Raw genomic sequence first — 18,197 nt, forward strand, 5'->3', positions numbered from 1 at the left:
TGAAGAAACAATTAAAAGCTTTCCTAGGCCTAGGGCCATCTTTTAGACGTTTAGTGCCTGCGCAGATGCTGAACAGACCTTGGTTTTTATCTGAGGAGTGCAAGGCAGCCTTCGGTAGAATCAGAGAAGCTCTATTACACTACTACACCATCCAGAAATGACGAAAGATTTTTATCTAGCGACACATGCTATGACATGTGGGTTAAGAGTGTATTTGTTCCAGGTCAACCCAATCTTGGAACAAAGTGAAGTTAAAACAGTAGGGGTTGTGAATGAGCATATCCTGCAACTGAACTCAAGATTGGTTTCGGCACTAGAGATGCACCATTATTATGAAACTTCCTGGCAGGCTAAAACTGTGTGCCGGACCTGGACTCGAACTCGGGACCTTTGCCTTTTTCCGGCAAGTCCTGTACCAACTGAGCTACCCATCCTCAGACCTTCAGTTCGAGCAGTACCTTACCTCCTACCTTCCAGACTTCACAGAAGCTCTTCTGCGAATTAGCACAGCTGTAAGAAAGGATATTGGGGAGACATGGCTTAGCCAGAGCCTGGAGGATGTTTCTAGAACGAAATTTTCACTCTGCGCTATGAAACTTCCTGGCAGACTAAAACTGTGTACCGGACCGTGCACACTGCATTTTCTTAGACCAAGATCATCCTTAACCTAACCCAGCAGGTTCCTCAGTTTTGCAGATGGTCGAAAAACACACATAATGTCATACCTTCCGAGGGATCTTCCGATTCTTGACGACATGGCACCAAAATACGGCAAAAAGGCCAAAGTGGTGTTGTAAGAGGTATGCGCTGCCTGCGATATGCAAGGTATAAGAGAATCGCTGACCAGAGAGCAGTGTTGACTGCAGTAGGAACTGTGTAGCTGTAGCAGTTAGTTGTTGCTGGTTGCTTGTCGCTAGTCTGCGGTTGTCGCTAGTCTGCTCTAGTCTGCGATGCCGGAGCCTGAGTATTATTGTATAAGGTAAAAAGCAGCCTCGCGCGTAACTAGTAATGTATCTGAACTGTCATCCAAATGTTTTAAAAAATGTCCTAATAATAATTTTTGTAACATGAAGTAATTTTTTTAAAAAAAGCATTCATTTAAAAAAAATCAGTTGCTTCCTTTCACAAATCACAAATGTATAGGCCAGCATTGCACGGAGCTGTGCCGGAAAAATGTTAAGTAAGAGCAGATATATTCGCCGTTTTTATTGAGGTAAGAATTTTTGCTTTTTATTCAGAATGATCTTACAGGGCCACGACGCAGCACTGCTGTCGTCCAAATTTTACCAGGTTACTGAATTTTTTTTTTATTATGAGGATTAACAATTTTCTGTTTCGTGCTTACATTAAATGAGAAAAGAATTTTGTGGGTACATTAAATGTGAATGCATTTCTGTACGGAGATTATAAATGGGAACCAATTTTGTTCTGAGGTTACACTAAATTAGAATCACATTCATTATTCATATTTAAATTCATTTAATTATTTCGTGTGGGGAGGTTACACTTGGCGACATCCGGCCAGGATCGTATTTCTTTGTGAATCTCTGAGAAGTAGTCATATATCTGCTCTTATTTACTTAAATGTAGTTTGCATCTGGCGCAACGCATTTACTAATTTGTCACTTTTTCTTTCATAGATCATCGGCAATTTATTGCTCATTGTTGTAATTGTGTTTGTTCCATTTATTTTTTTTTTTTTTGCTTTGTCGTTGTTTCATTTTTGTGCTTAAGTTTGATTTGTGGAAAATGCCGCGAAAAACTGTTAACAGTACACCGCGATGTGTAATGAGTGAAATAGCCGACTCGAATAACTTGACCGATAGTACTTGCGATACTATGTGTAATAATAATGATAATCCTCCATTTACAGACAATCAGTGTGTACCGACCACTAATAATGATTTTAATGCTAATGATGAGCAAACAAATGCAATTATGTCCAGAGTAAATGTAACAATTGATGACGCGGCACGTTCCGATACAATGAACGCTGTCCAGTTTGACACACCCGGTTTTCAAAATTTGAATTATGAACAGATAAATTTTTCTAACGAAGATGAACAATGTAGTCAAAATACGTCAGATCTATTTGATTCCGAGGTAGTGACCCACAGTGCACACCCGATTAGCAAACCTTTTCAAGAATTACAGAATGACCAAATGGTTACAGAAAACGTAACACATATAGATACACCATCATACAACATAGAAAATAGAATCGCTAATTTTGGCTTGGCTCAAATTATGGCAGTATTGCTACAGTCTAAGAAAGAACAAGACAACAATTTCAAACAACTTAATGAACAGAACAAACAACTTAATGAACAGAACAAACAACTTAATGAACAGAAGAAACAACTTAGTGAACAGATTACAACCGTTGCTGCGCAATGTCATGATACTAAAGAACAATTACGTGAGGAAATTAAGGCTTGTGCTAGGAGCAGTAGTGAAGAAATTAGATCTGTGGCTCAAGAATTAAGTAATACACATGCAGCCACAACTAAATTACTTAGAGACGAAATTAGTGCAGTCGCTACACAGTGTTCTGAGAACGCAACACAGTTACGCGACGAGTTTAAATTAATGTCAGCAGAACTTTCACGCACACTGGATGCAAAAGTAGACGCGAAATTCGACCAACGGAACAGCCAAATTGATGAACGTTTTAATCACCACCTACAAAACAGTGAAACGCGTTACCGTAAATTTATACAGGAACAGAATAAAGTAAAACGACAAGTCATGCCGGCCGAAGTGGCCGTGCGGTTAAAGGCGCTGCAGTCTGGAACCGCAAGACCGCTACGGTCGCAGGTTCGAATCCTGCCTCGGGCTTGGATGTTTGTGATGTCCTTAGGTTAGTTAGGTTTAACTAGTTCTAAGTTCTAGGGGACTAATAACCTCAGCAGTTGAGTCCCATAGTGCTCAGAGCCATTTGAACCATTTCGACAAGTCATGGAAACAATTACTGCACAGAGACAGGAAGATAAGCGTAAATTGTTTACGAAAGCAAAAACATACGTAGACAACAATATTGCTACAGTATCAGACGAAATTAATGCTATCGAACAGTTGAACACCGAATTACATGATGAAATCTCTGATCTTAAAAACAGACACACACACAGTAGACTTTCAGACAGTGACCGACAGACTTGAACAATTAGAACTAATACAGGATCCCGATGCCATCAAAGCAGACGTTAAGAAATTAAACAAAACCACACGTAAAATACAAGAACAAATTAATACTTGCGATACTAAAAACGATGATCAGGTAAAAGCACTGACTGAAAAATATGATGGATTGGCCAGTCGTATTGACGTTATCGAAAGTAATAATGACACCAAATCAGACGATACTTCACCGATTTCGTTTAATCAAATACCTGAATTACAAAATTTACAGCAGACAATCAGTGAGATAGGTTCGTCCAATAATACATTACGTAGAAAATTGTCAACTTTACAGCAAGAAGTGACAGAGATGAAAAATGTTTCAGCATTTAACACATCACAGCATACGCCACTTTGCGAACATTTGTCAGACTCACACAGCCAGTATAATTTTGGTAATTTACAGAGAATACGTGAGTTAGATTCCGAACAGTCACAGGCAAATAGATTCTCATACAATCCTGAACCTGTTCAGATATACAGAGACGATAATTTTGATTACAAGCACTTTCTATCCGTGAGAAATGCACCGTATAGAAATGACTATTATGACAGACGTAAAAGTAATGAGCACAATTTTCAGCGTACGTTTAATAACAGTCGGTCTTACCAACAACAAAATCATCCGCAATAACAAATTATAATGAATGAACCAGAGAGTAGATATCATCCCGAACGTAATACGTCAGGACGAAATAACAGAACAGTACAAATAGTGGAGATGCCACAGCATCCTCCCGAAAATAATAGCACGTCAGACAGAATTTGACTAGATACAGTACAGTTTTGCCCATTCCAGCAACGCAAGCAATGCTTTTGACACGCAGAATCTTGTTCACGAAAATGTTATAACTTTTGAAGACATCCGAGACACTCTTTTGCAGGAAAGACTAGTTATTCAAAAAACCATTTCACACCCTGTCATTGAAATAAAGATTGGATCATCCAAATTTTCAGCAGTAATCGATTCTGGATCACCTATGTCAGTTATAAATGAGGAAACTTTCAACGAATGTAATAAAGAGAATAAAGAGAAAATGTACAACTGGCTTTAGAATTTCAGAACTCTTTATCTGCAGAAGAACAAACAATTAATCGTACAGAGGTCATTTCCGCATCACGTATCATAGACTGTCATTCCACATTGTTCACAGATACGTACGTACACAACTATAATACTCAAGACGAAGCCGACTATGACGTTATACAGATGATTTCTGATAAAGTTAAACATTGCAGTGCAAATACAGACGACGAACGCACGCAACTACGCAAAATTCTTTTACAGCAAGCTCCAGTTTTTGACAACGTTCCTGGTACTATGTCCGGTTTTATGTATGAATTTCAAGTTAAACGGCACGACACATTTAAAGCCAAACATTACCCCATTCCGTATATTCACAGAGAACAAGTTAAGAAAGAATTGCAAGCTATGCTTGACCCAGGAATTATTGAAACGGCAGTTAGTCCGTACATAAACGCGCTCCATATTGTTAAGAAAAAGGATGGTTCACTTCGCCTCGTACTTGATTCGCGTCACATCAACGACATTATTATTAATGAAACAGATCGCCCACAGACACTAGAAGAACTTCTACAGAAATTTCATGGTACTGCTATTCATTCCACGTTAGATTTGAAATCGGGATTTTGGCAAATCCAGCTCCATCCGAACTGCAGAAAGTACACGGCTTTTCTCTGTTTTGGTGACTGTTATCAATTTTGTAAATTACCGTTCGGTTTAACTATTTCTTCAGCAGCATTTATTCGCGGTTTGAATACTATACTTCCGACACAACTTAAAAACAGAATCACAACGTATGTAGACGACATTCTTATTGCAGAAGCTAACTGGTCTGAACACAATCTGATTCTTGAACAACTGTTACGAACTTTTCGTGCACAAGGACTCCCAGTTAATCTTAGTAAATCGCACTTTGGCAAAACTTCTATAAAATTTCTTGGACATGTAATTTCAGCAGAAGGCATTGCGCCTCACCCGGAAAAACTTCAAGCTTTAAGTGACATTACTGTTCCTACGACGAAGAAGCAACTGCGCAGCTTTTTGGGTTTAATTAACTTTTTTCGTAAATTTATTCATTACTCTGCTTTAGACACCCCTAGATTATGTCAATTGACAGGTAAAAACACTATTTGGTCCTGGGATAGGCAAGCACATTCTGAATTTGTGATCCTGAAACAAGCTTTGTTGAATGCACCACTTTTATCACATCCAGATCTTACTAGAAATTTTTCCATTGCCACCGACAGTTCTAACACCGCTTTAGGCGTACACATTTTTCAGGAAACTGAAGAAGATGGTTGTACTGTAATTAAAAACATCGTCTTTGCGAGTCGCATTCTGTCACCTGCTGAACGCAATTATTCTGTTACAGAACTTGAAACATTATGTGTTGTATGGGCATTTACGAGATTTCGGCATTTTCTTTATGGAAGACATACGACCGTTTACACAGATCATAGAGCGATACAGTTTTTACTATCAGCAAAATTACACACGACAGGTTAAGCAGATGGAAACTTTATTTACAGGAATTTAATTTTACAATTGTTCTTATTACCGGCACACAAAATGTTGTAGCAGACGCACTATCCCGATCTCTCAGCAACAATCAGCAAGACATTGCAACCAACTTCTGCAAACCAAATTTCAGCGTCATGTATATTCAACAAGTTGCATTTGAAAATTTCATTTCGTCGTCATTACGAGACATAGCGCAAGAGCAGAGTAAAGAGAACGTATGGAAAGAAATTAAACACCTTTGGCAAGATAGGAATAATGTTACCATTAAAAATCATTACACTGTACGCAATAATATTCTGTTTCGCCGCTCTCACCCTGACAGCAACAATTGGTTATTATGTATTCCTGACGAGCTTGTTAACAAATTAATTTGGTATACTCATTTAAGTTACGCACATTATGGAGCCAGAAAATATTTTCTTATACTGAGACAGAACTGTTATTTTGACAACATGGAGAAACGTATTCGACTAGTTTTAGCGTCATGTAAAATCTGCCAGAAAGCTAAGTCAGATACGACTTCACATATTCTTCCATTACATCCCATTGTACCTGTTAAATTGAGACACATGGCTGCTGTAGACATTTTTGGTCCGATTCCCAGAACTAATAGAGGTTTTTGCTACATTTTTGTCGCTGTTGAACTCACTTCAAAATTTGTTACCTTCACTCCGTTACGCAAAGCTACTGCTAAAACTGTTTCGAAAGCATTTGTAAAACATTTTCTATTCCATGTAGAGCATGTATTTGAAGTAATTTCCGACAATGGATCACAGTTTCGATCTGCTATATGGACACGTATGTTATGAGCTAGAAACATTTCTCCGATCTATATATCCAGATACCATGCTTCTTCGAACCCTTGTGAACGACTAATGAAAGAAATTGGTAAACAATGTAGAATATACTGCCATAAAAAACATATTGATTGGGACACACACCTACTCTCATTCCAAGATGTAATTAATTCCATACCAAATGAATCTACTATGCTATCTCCGACTGTTATACTGAAAAATGTTGAACCACCTAACAAAATTAAAGAATTAGTAACCTTTCCTACATCTCGTCGACTACGCCACCATGAAATAATTGACATTGCGCTCAAAAACATCAAACGTGCCGCAGAGCGCCGGAGAAGACAGCAAAAACAGGTTTGTACACGCCGTGACTTTCACATTGGACAGAAGATATTAGTACGCATACATTATTTATCTAACAGAAGAAAGAGTAGATGTAGTAAATTTGAGCTTCTATACGCAGGTCCATATCGAATTCGCAACATTCCTCACTCCAATGTAGTACACGTCGAAACTCTGAGAACCAGAAAAAGTAAAGGCAATCACCATGCCTCCAATATTAAACCCTTTATTGAATGAACATACTTTATGATTTATCACACTGTAATGCTATTTTCTGATTTTTATATGACCAATGATGCAATTATATTTATGTGACTACTTACTGATGATTATCATATTTTTTCTTGGCAAGTGCCCGGCAAGGTAAGGTTAGCAGGTCGCTTTTCTTGTCGTTACACATCAGACCGTGCACGTTTTTCCAGATAAGCTTACATATTTTATGACCAATTATGCAATTCTATCTAGTGACATATTAATTTTATCAAATTCTTTCTCCATTAAAGTCTTCAACTCTCCCCTCTATCAACTACACAACATACAAGCTGAACAAAGAAAGGCATTTCTTGTCGTTACACATCAGACCGTGCACATTTTCCATTCTTCATGTATGTATGATTGTTTTCCTGTTTTGTTTGTATGCACTATGAAATGTTTCAGATGTAACAAACACCAGTTGACTTTGACATTTTGCCTTATAATATCTCAACATCGTGACTATTTTACATATTTTTTTTTTGCTACTACATTATGATATTCTGTGTACATTTTTGCACCTGAACACTGTCTATGTTTTTGACATAATACACTCCTGGAAATGGAAAAAAGAACACATTGACACCGGTGTGTCAGACCCACCATACTTGCTCCGGACACTGCGAGAGGGCTGTACAAGCAATGATCACACGCACGGCACAGCGGACACATCAGGAACCGCGGTGTTGGCCGTCGAATGGCGCTAGCTGCGCAGCATTTGTGCACCGCCGCCGTCAGTGTCAGCCAGTTTACCGTGGCATACGGAGCTCCATCGCAGTCTTTAACACTGGTAGCATGCCGCGACAGCGTGGACGTGAACCGTATGTGCAGTTGACGGACTTTGAGCGAGGGCGTATAGTGGGCATGCGGGAGGCCGGGTGGACGTACCGCCGAATTGCTCAACACGTGGGGCGTGAGGTCTCCACAGTACATCGATGTTGTCGCCAGTGGTCGGCGGAAGGTGCACGTGCCCGTCGACCTGGGACCGGACCGCAGCGACGCACGGATGCACGCCAAGACCGTAGGATCCTACGCAGTGCCGTAGGGGACCGCACCGCCACTTCCCAGCAAATTAGGGACACTGTTGCTCCTGGGGTATCGGCGAGGACCATTCGCAACCGTCTCCATGAAGCTGGGCTACGGTCCCGCACACCGTTAGGCCGTCTTCCGCTCACGCCCCAACATCGTGCAGCCCGCCTCCAGTGGTGTCGCGACAGACGTGAATGGAGGGACGAATGGAGACGTGTCGTCTTCAGCGATGAGAGTCGCTTCTGCCTTGGTGCCAAGCGTCGTCTCACGTGGTCTGCACGTCCAGCACGAACGCTGGTCCAACTGAGGTGCCAGGTGGAAATGGCATGGTAAGCCGTTCCACAGGACTACATCCAGCATCTCTACGATCGTCTCCATGGGAAAATAGCAGCCTGCATTGCTGCGAAAGGTGGATATACACTGTACTAGTGCCGACATTGTGCGTGCTCTGTTGCCTGTGTCTATGTGCCTGTGGTTCTGTCAGTGTGATCATGTGATGTATCTGACCCCAGGAATGTGTCAATAAAGTTTCCCCTTCCTGGGACAATGAATTCACGGTGTTCTTATTCCAGTTTCCAGGAGTGTATGTTTTCTGTCATGCTATGCAGTTTGCTTAATTATATCACTAGAAACCAGTTTTTATTTAATGGGTATATGATTTAAATGCAAGATATTAATCCTTATTAATCATTTTCAGAAAGCAATAACGTGTAAAAGAAATAAATTAAACAAACAACAGTGGATTACTATGAAATGGGAATTTCACCTTCGGAATGAACGAAAGAAGATGCAATACCTCGTCACGAAGAGTAAATGGATCAGAATTAACAAGCATTAAAAAGAATATACTATACACATCGTATGATAGCGGTCTTAACTAATTTTTTCTTTCAGAATACGAGGCGATTGATGCAGGCTGTCACACAGAACTACACATATTAGTTTTAGTGATGAAATATGCTAGAAATAAGAAACTCTATACTATGAATAGTTGTATGAAGTAAATGGTAATTTGAATAATGAATAATGAAGTGTCTTTTTGCAGGTGATAATGAATGCTGATGAATAGTGATGAAGAATATGGTACTATGAATAATGAAGTTTTCTTTGTAGGTGATGATAGTAATGAAGTTATGCTAATATGAATAATGAAGTTTTTCTTTGCAGGTGATGATAGTGATGAATTTTATATGGCCACTTAACGCACCACTTTTAAGTTTTTCTTTGCAGATGAGACTAATGATGAAGTTTATATATTTACTGTTAGTTAAGAAATGCTATGTACACTCCTGGAAATTGAAATAAGAACACCGTGAGTTCATTGTCCCAGGAAGGGGAAACTTTATTGACACATTCCTGGGGTCAGATACATCACATGATCACACTGACAGAACCACAGGCACATAGACACAGGCAACAGAGCATGCACAATGTCGGCACTAGTACAGTGTATATCCACCTTTCGCAGCAATGCACGCTGCTATTCTCCCATGGAGACGATCGTAGAGATGCTGGATGTAGTCCTGTGGAACGGCTTGCCATGCCATTTCCACCTGGCGCCTCAGTTGGACCAGCGTTCGTGCTGGACGTGCAGACCGCGTGAGACGACGCTTCATCCAGTCCCACACATGCTCAATGGGGGACAGATCCGGAGATCTTGCTGGCCAGGGTAGTTGACTTACACCTTCTAGAGCACGTTGGGTGGCACGGGATACATGCGGACGTGCATTGTCCTGTTGGAACAGCAAGTTCCCTTGCCGGTCTAGGAATGGTAGAACGATGGGTTCGATGACGGTTTGGATGTACCGTGCACTATTCAGTGTCCCCTCGACGATCACCAGTGGTGTACGGCCAGTGTAGGATATCGCTCCCCACACCATGATGCCGGGTGTTGGCCCTGTGTGCCTCGGTCGTATGCAGTCCTGATTGTGGCGCTCACCTGCACGGCGCCAAACACGCATACGACCATCATTGGCACCAAGGCAGAAGCGACTCTCATCGCTGAAGACGACACGTCTCCATTCGTCCCTCCATTCACGCCTGTCACGATACCACTGGAGGCGGGCTGCACGACGTTGGGGCGTGAGCGGAAGACGGCCTAACGGTGCGACTGCGATGGAGCTCCGTATGCCACGGTAAACTGGCTGACACTGACGGCGGCGGTGCACAAATGCTGCGCAGCTAGCGCCATTCGACGGCCAACACCGCGGTTCCTGGTGTGTCCGCTGTGCCGTGCGTGTGATCATTGCTTGTACAGCCCTCTCGCAGTGTCCGGAGCAAGTATGGTGGCTCTGACACGCCGGTGTCAATGTGTTCTTTTTTCCATTTCCAGGAGTGTACTTATTTAAGTATTTGTTGCAGTTCGTTTTGACAGTATGTCTTATGTCGCATGGTATAATGACTGAATGTTTTGGAAAGGACAGCTAGAGTACATACATGTTGAGTACACGTTTCATTATCTGTTAATTCGAAGTTCACTACTTTTCAGCATAATATGCGTTTCTTCTTTCAGCTTAATAGTCCATTTTCTATTTTTTCCAGGAGAAGCTATTCATGAAATTAATGTGCTATAAGCAGTTGGTCATTAAACCTGTTCTAGTACTTGCATTTTTTACCCATTTGTGTTTGTCATTCATGAATGTGATCACATATACTCTACTTGTTTCATAACCTTGCTACAGCTGACTCATGACGAATGACATTACCTATCCTCATTTGCAGCAATAAGTCAAGAGCAAATTTTGTTATGCCCCAGCAATTAATTATCGATCCCAACGCAATGCATTGCTAGCACAAAAAAAAATGTATTACCAGTGCCAAATAATGCTACCAGTTTAAGAGAGTTCTGAATAATAGTGAATGATGTTTTCTAATCACAGACCTTGAGTAATAGTTACAGTGTGTTACATTTTAAATAGGTCATATGTCACTTGAATGATGAGTTCTGAGTAATAGTGAATGATATTTTGTTATAATGCATACATGCTATGCCAATAATTTCTGTAAATAATATTTTTTGTTATACTCTATAAATGCTATGCTAATAATTAACTCTCATTTTGAAAGATGACTTCTGATGATTTGTAACTGGCCAATGAGTGCCAATAATAATTTTAAATATGTCGTATGTCACTTGAATTATGAAAAATGTTTTGTAATATTCAATACTTGCTATATGTTTAGTAACTGGCCAATGAATGGTACTGTTTATTATATTTGTATTATGTCACTTACATGCTATATATATGAATACTAGTAGCTTGATGCTACACTTATTAGCTCCTGTTTTGAAGGATGACTTCTGATGGTTTGTAACTGGCCAATGAGTGCCAATGATTACTATAACTAGCTGAATTATGTAAATAGTATGCCATTAATTAACTCTTGTTTTGAATGATCACTTTTGAATAATGCATAAAAATGGTTTGTAACTGGCCAATGAGTGCCAATGTTCACTATAATCAGATGACTTATGAACATTATTCTGTAATACTTCATACATAGTACAGACATGTTCAGTAACTAGGCGATGAGTGCCACCAATTACTCAAATCAGTTGATAGACTAGTGTAATTCTCAATGATGACTGGCATAAGACTTAATGTCCTTCATCTTCTGACATAATTACCAGAAATTACTGCAATATCCGTTTGTCCTGTCTATCCGCATGATCTTGGAGCACTATATTTGGTTTTTGCACTAATTCTACGTTGGTGCACCTTACAAGAACGTGGTGTTGACACGACATGCTGTCCATCACCTTGAACGATGGAGATGTTATTATGGTCCCACTGTTTCGTGTACCTAATTTACTACCAACATGATAACACTGAATATTAATACGACATTTCAGTGTCTTGGCTACACTGATAAATACTTCAGGTAGAGAACTTCAGATTGTCTCACTTGGTGTTGTGCTTCTGTAAAAAGATATGGACTTTCAGTGCAGCTATGTGCAACCTACTGTGCTACAACCATGATGCAATCCTTACCTTTCGTATCCTAGTTCTTGTAAAATGGTAAAAATACATACATATCTCTCTCTCTCTCTCTCTCTCTCTCTCTCTCTCTCTCTCTCTCTCTATATATATATATATATATATATATATATATATATATATATATAGTACGTGTGCACTTTATGTCATTTGTTAATATGTTTTGTACTCATTGCGTATACATTTTGTCATTGCTTGATATGTTCTGTATTACAGTGCGTGTGCAATTTATGTCATTTGTTAATATGTTTTGTACTCATTGCGTATACATTTTGTCACTGCTTGATATGTTCTGTACTACAGTGCGTGTGCACTTTATGTCATTTGTTAATATGTTTTGTACTCATTGCGTATACATTTTGTTATTGCTTGATATGTTCTGTACTACAGTATGCGTGCACTTTATGTCATTTGTTTGTTTTGTACTCATTGCGTATACATTTTGTTATTGCTTGATATGTTCTGTACTAAGTGCATGTGCACTATATTTCATTCCATGTTCTGCACTTATATATATATATATATATATATATATATATATATATATATATATTCTGTGACTGTAAACTTAGTTAATTAAGAAAAATTTGTTGCTCATGGCAAGTCCAATTGACTCACCATCGCTGCCAAATTTTTGCCCCCCCCCCCCCCTCCCCCAGTGGAGGGTTATTTTTAGTGTAACCTCCCCACACGAAATAATTAAATGAATTTAAATATGAATAATGAATGTGATTCTAATTTAGTGTAACCTCAGAACAAAATTGGTTCCCATTTATAATCTCCGTACAGAAATGCATTCACATTTAATGTACCCACAAAATTCTTTTCTCATTTAATGTAAGCACGAAACAGAAAAATTCTTAATCCTCATAATAAAAAAAATTCAGTAACCTGGTAAAATTTGGACGACAGCAGTGCTGCGTCGTGGCCCTGTAAGATCATTCTGAATAAAAAGCAAAAATTCTTACCTCAATAAAAACGGCGAATATATCTGCTCTTACTTAACATTTTTTCCGGCACAGCTCCGTGCAGTGCTGGCCCATACATTTGTGATTTGTGAAAGGAAGCAACTGATTTTTTTTAAATGAATGCTTTTTTTAAATTATTTTATACTACAAAAATTATTATTAGGACATTTTTTTAAAACATTTGGATGACAGTTCAGATACATTACTAGATATGCGCGAGGCTGCTTTTTACCTTATACGATAATACTCAGGCTCCGGCATCGCTGCACCGCGACCGACCCAGCCAACACGTTACACCAGACCAGAGCAGACTAGCGGCAACCGCAGACTAGCGACAAGCAACCAGCAACAACTAACTGCTACAGCTACACAGTTCCTACTGCAGTCAACACTGCTCTCTGGTCAGCGATTCTCTTATACCTTGCATATCGCAGGCAGCGCATACCTCTTACAGTGTGTATCTTCGTATCTTCATTCTACTCCATAGATTGAACTCGCTAGGGTTCCACCTACTTTTCTTCATACCAAAACATTAAGAAAAGGTAAAGTATCATCTTTTTCCACTTCCATTGTGAAGTTTATATTCGGATGGAGCGAATTCAAATGCTGAAGAAATATAGATAGAGTATCAAGTCCATGTGTACAAGATTCGTTGTCAATGTGGGGCAGCATATGTAGGCCAGACATGTCGTACAGTACAAGAACGCTGCGATGAGTATCAGCGTCATACACGCCTACGTCAACCGGAAAAGTTGGCAGTTGCGGAACACTGTCTGAGTACAAGACATCGCATGATTTACGAAAAGACGGAACTTTTATCCCCGTCATCATCTTCCTGGGATTGCGTCATTAAGGAAGCAATACATATCGGTACAGCTGATAATCACGTCACCAGGGATGCGGGATTTCAACTGAGCACAGCCTGGAACCCTCCATTGGCTGCTATTAAATCACGACGAGAAAATCAAGATTATTTCAGCGAAAGAGCCTTCATAACATTGGTCTAGTGTAGTTTTTTAGTGAGTGGCGTCTGGCCGCACTGTTAGTAAACATTGCGTACAGATCAAATTCAGGAGGGCCGCTCTGCGATTGTTGGCAAAGGGCGTTTTTAGTATGGCACCATCTATCTGCAAATCGTTGCTCATGCGTGCTTTCCGCGCCTGCGCGTTTTTCGTGCACGTTTTTCTTGCGCGTATTCCATACACAGGGCGTCCACGTACGGATACCGTCAGTCGTACCTAGCCACCAGCAAGGTTGAACCACCTAAAGATGTCGGACAGTTGCTCCGAGGAAATACTGTGGAATTTGCACAACGTCATCCGGCAGCAAACCCGTGAAGACTATTTACAACTAGCTTTATAGTCGCGGCTTCGCCTGCGTACGCATATGTCAATGTTTCATACATACAGGGTGTTACAAAAAGTTACGGCCAAACTTTCAGGAAAAATTCCTCACACACAAAGAAAGAAAATATGTTATGTGGCCATGCGTCCGGAAACGCTTACTTTCCATGTTAGAGCTCATTTTATTACTTCTCTTCAAATCACATTAATCATGGAATGGAAACACACAGCAACAGAAAGTACCAGCGTGACTTCAACACTTTGTTACAGGAAATGTTCAAAATGTCCTCCGTTAGCGAGGATACATGCATCCACCCTCCGTCGCATGGAATCCCTGATGCGCTGATGCAGCCCTGGATAACGGCGTATTGTATCACAGCCGTCCACAATACGAGCACGAAGAGTCTCTACATTTGGTACCGGGGTTGCGTAGACAAGAGCTTTCAAATGCCCCCATAAATGAAAGTCAGGAGGGTTGAGGTCAGGAGAGCGTGGAGATCATTGAATTGGTCCGCCTCTACCAATCCATCGGTCACCGAACCTGTTGTTGAGAAGTGTACGAACACTTCGACTGATATGTGCAGAGGCTCTATCGTGCATGAACCACATGTTGTGTCGTACTTGTAAAGGCACATGTTCTAGCAGCACAGGTAGAGTATCCCGTATGAAATCATGATAACGTGCTCCATTGAGCGTAGGTGGACGAAACTAAAATGAGCCCTAACATGGAAATTAAGCGTTTCCGGACACATGTCCACATAACATCTTTTCTTTATTTGTGTGTGAGGAATGTTTCCTGAAAGTTTGGCCGTACCTTTTTGTAACACCCTGTGTACGTCTGGATTCTCTGCTGTTTTACACTATACTACTCGAGGGATGCTGCTAAATTTGTCTGTGGAATTCAAACGTGTGGCGTGATCTTAGGTCCCGCAACAAGTTTACGAATTGTTGGCTCCCTGCAGTATCCATTCTTGTGACCTGGTTGACACACTGAACAGCACAAATAAGACAAAAATTCCACCTTTTTGAAGTATTCCAAATCACCTAAATGCCGGAAAGAAATATTGACAGGTCGTTTTAAGACATTTCAACGTATCAGCCCCTTCGTTATCACAAGTGGCAGTATGGGTATATTATTCTTATAGTCATATATGTGTGGTTTGATGCGACACGCCACGAATTCCTCTCATATCCCAATCTTTTCAGCTCATAGTACCACTTGTAACCTACATCCACAGTTATTTACTGGATGTATTCCAGTCACTTCCTCTACAGTTTTTACTCTGCACAGCTCCCTCTAGTACCTGGGAAGTCATTCCGCGATGCCTTAACAAATGTCCTATCGTCCAGCCCCCCTTCTTGTGAGTGTTTTCCACATATTCCTTCCCTCGCTGATTCTCCGGAGAAACTCCCCATTCCTACCCTTCCCAGTCAACCTAATTTTCAACATTCTTCTGTAGCATTACATCTCAAATAGTTCTATTCTCTTCTGTTCCGGTTTTCCATGTTTCACCACTATTTAATGCTGTACTACAAACGTGCATTCTCAGAAATGTCTCTCACTAGTAAGGGATATGTTTGATTCTAGTAGATTTCTGTTGTCCAGGAATGCCATTTTTGTAATTACTGGTTTGCTTCTGTCCTTCTTGCTCCGTCCGTCACGGTTATTTTTCTGCCTAGGCAGCAGAACTCCTTAACGTCATCTACTTCGTGGTCCCTAAGTCTGATGTTAAGTTTCTCGCTATTCTCATTACTGCTACTTTTCATTACTTTAATCTTTCTTCCATTTCATCTCAATCCATATTCGTTACTCATCAGACTGCTCATTCTATTCACCACATCCTGCAATTGGTAGGGGCAAAAGACTGCGTCCGTGTCTTACAATGTTTTTAATCGGAACACTTCGTTCTTGGTCTTCCACTCTCATCTTTCCGTTAGGCTCTCATACGTATTGTATATTAACCATCTTTCCCTATATCTTACCCTTATTTTTCTGTGAATTTCAAACATCTTGCACCATTTTGCATTGTTGAATGATTTTTCCAGTTCGACGAACCCCGTCAAGGTGTCTTGATTTTTCTTTAGTCTTGCTTCCACTATCAAACTCAACGTCAGAACTGCCTGTCAGATCCTTTTACCTTTTCTAAAGCAAAATTGAGCGTCATATATGAAACGTCCCCTTTTGAACAATTTTACATAAGACTGTGCTTTAACTGACACACAATATTTTGTTAGCGCAACGCAATCTGACTTTCAATAATCCCTACAAAAGAATGGGCCCTGACTAACATTAAACTATACCTTTCACAAATCACTAAATCACTTACCTCACAATAATCTTCGTTTCTCAAGCTACTGCAATACAGCAAGCGCCACTACTGCCAGCTAAATAAAAGATTCAAACTATGGAAGGCACTAACTACTGATAGGGATAGTTAGCAAATGAAAGATATTAATAGAGAACAAACACTGTATTTACCTTAATAGTCATAATATATATAGCAGTTCATGACAAATTACAAAACCCCGCCATCTCTCTCCCCACATCCACCACTGCTGGCGGCTCACCTCCAACTGCGCAACGCTACGCACTGTTCACAGCCAGCTGCCTAACACTACAATGGTTGAGTATTACAACAATGCAAAGCAGCCACGGACTGCACACAGCACAGCCAGTGATTTTTTTATAGAGAGGTGGCGTTACCAATAAAAAACCTAAACAGCCTACTTACATATAAACCATCCTCAGTTTCCTGTGTAATATTCTTATCAGCGACTAGGATGCATGATCTGTTAAGCTGATTGAACGATAATTCTCGAACTTGTCGGCTCTTGCAATCTTCGGAATTGTGGATGATGTTTTTCCGATAGGGAGATGATATATCGCTGAACTCATACATTCTACACACCAACGTGAATAGTCATTTAGCTACCACTTCCCCAGTGATTTTAGAAATTCTGTGTTATTCAATCTTAAGTGTTCCAAAGTTCTTTTAAATTATAATTCTAATACTGGATCCCCTAGCCCTCAATATCGACTCTTGTTTCTTCTTCTATCACGTCATCAGTCAAGTCTTCACCCCACAGAGGCCTCCAATGTACTCTTTCCATCAATCCGCTCTCTCCTCTGCATTTCACAGTGCAATTCCCACTACTGTTTAAATTTCAACGAATTTTGTTTTGACTTCTTTATATGTTGAGTCAGTCCTTCCAACAGTCATTTCTTTTCCGATTTCTTCACATTTTTCATTGAGCTCTTTCGTCTTAGCTAACTTGCTATTTATTTCGTTCCTAAGTGATTTGTATTCCTGCATTCCTGAGTTTCCCAGAACATTTTTGTGCTTTCTCCTTTCAGCGATCAACTGAAGTATTTCTTCCGTTAGCCATGGTGTCTTCGCAGTTATCTTCTTTGTAGCAATGTGTTTGAGAATGAGGGCGCTTAGCGATTTGCAACGAACGTTGCACAAACTGAAAACTATTACGAAACATTTTCTTGCTAACGCCGCTCACAAAATGAAGAAAGGATGAAAGTTTATCGCTTACTACACTTTCCCTTGCCTTGCAGTAAAACTGCGGCATCAGACATGACGTGTTAATTTATTGCTTCTTTACCACTAACGCTATTAGGAACACATTTTTAGACTGTTTACGCATATACCACTGAATGTACTGATGGAAATCATTGTGTTTGAACGATATTAGTGAATATGGTATATCTAACAGTAAGTGCTTCATTTCGT

The sequence above is a fragment of the Schistocerca nitens genome, chromosome 9 (genome assembly GCF_023898315.1).
Source record: "Schistocerca nitens isolate TAMUIC-IGC-003100 chromosome 9, iqSchNite1.1, whole genome shotgun sequence".
Lineage (NCBI taxonomy): Eukaryota > Metazoa > Arthropoda > Insecta > Orthoptera > Acrididae > Schistocerca > Schistocerca nitens.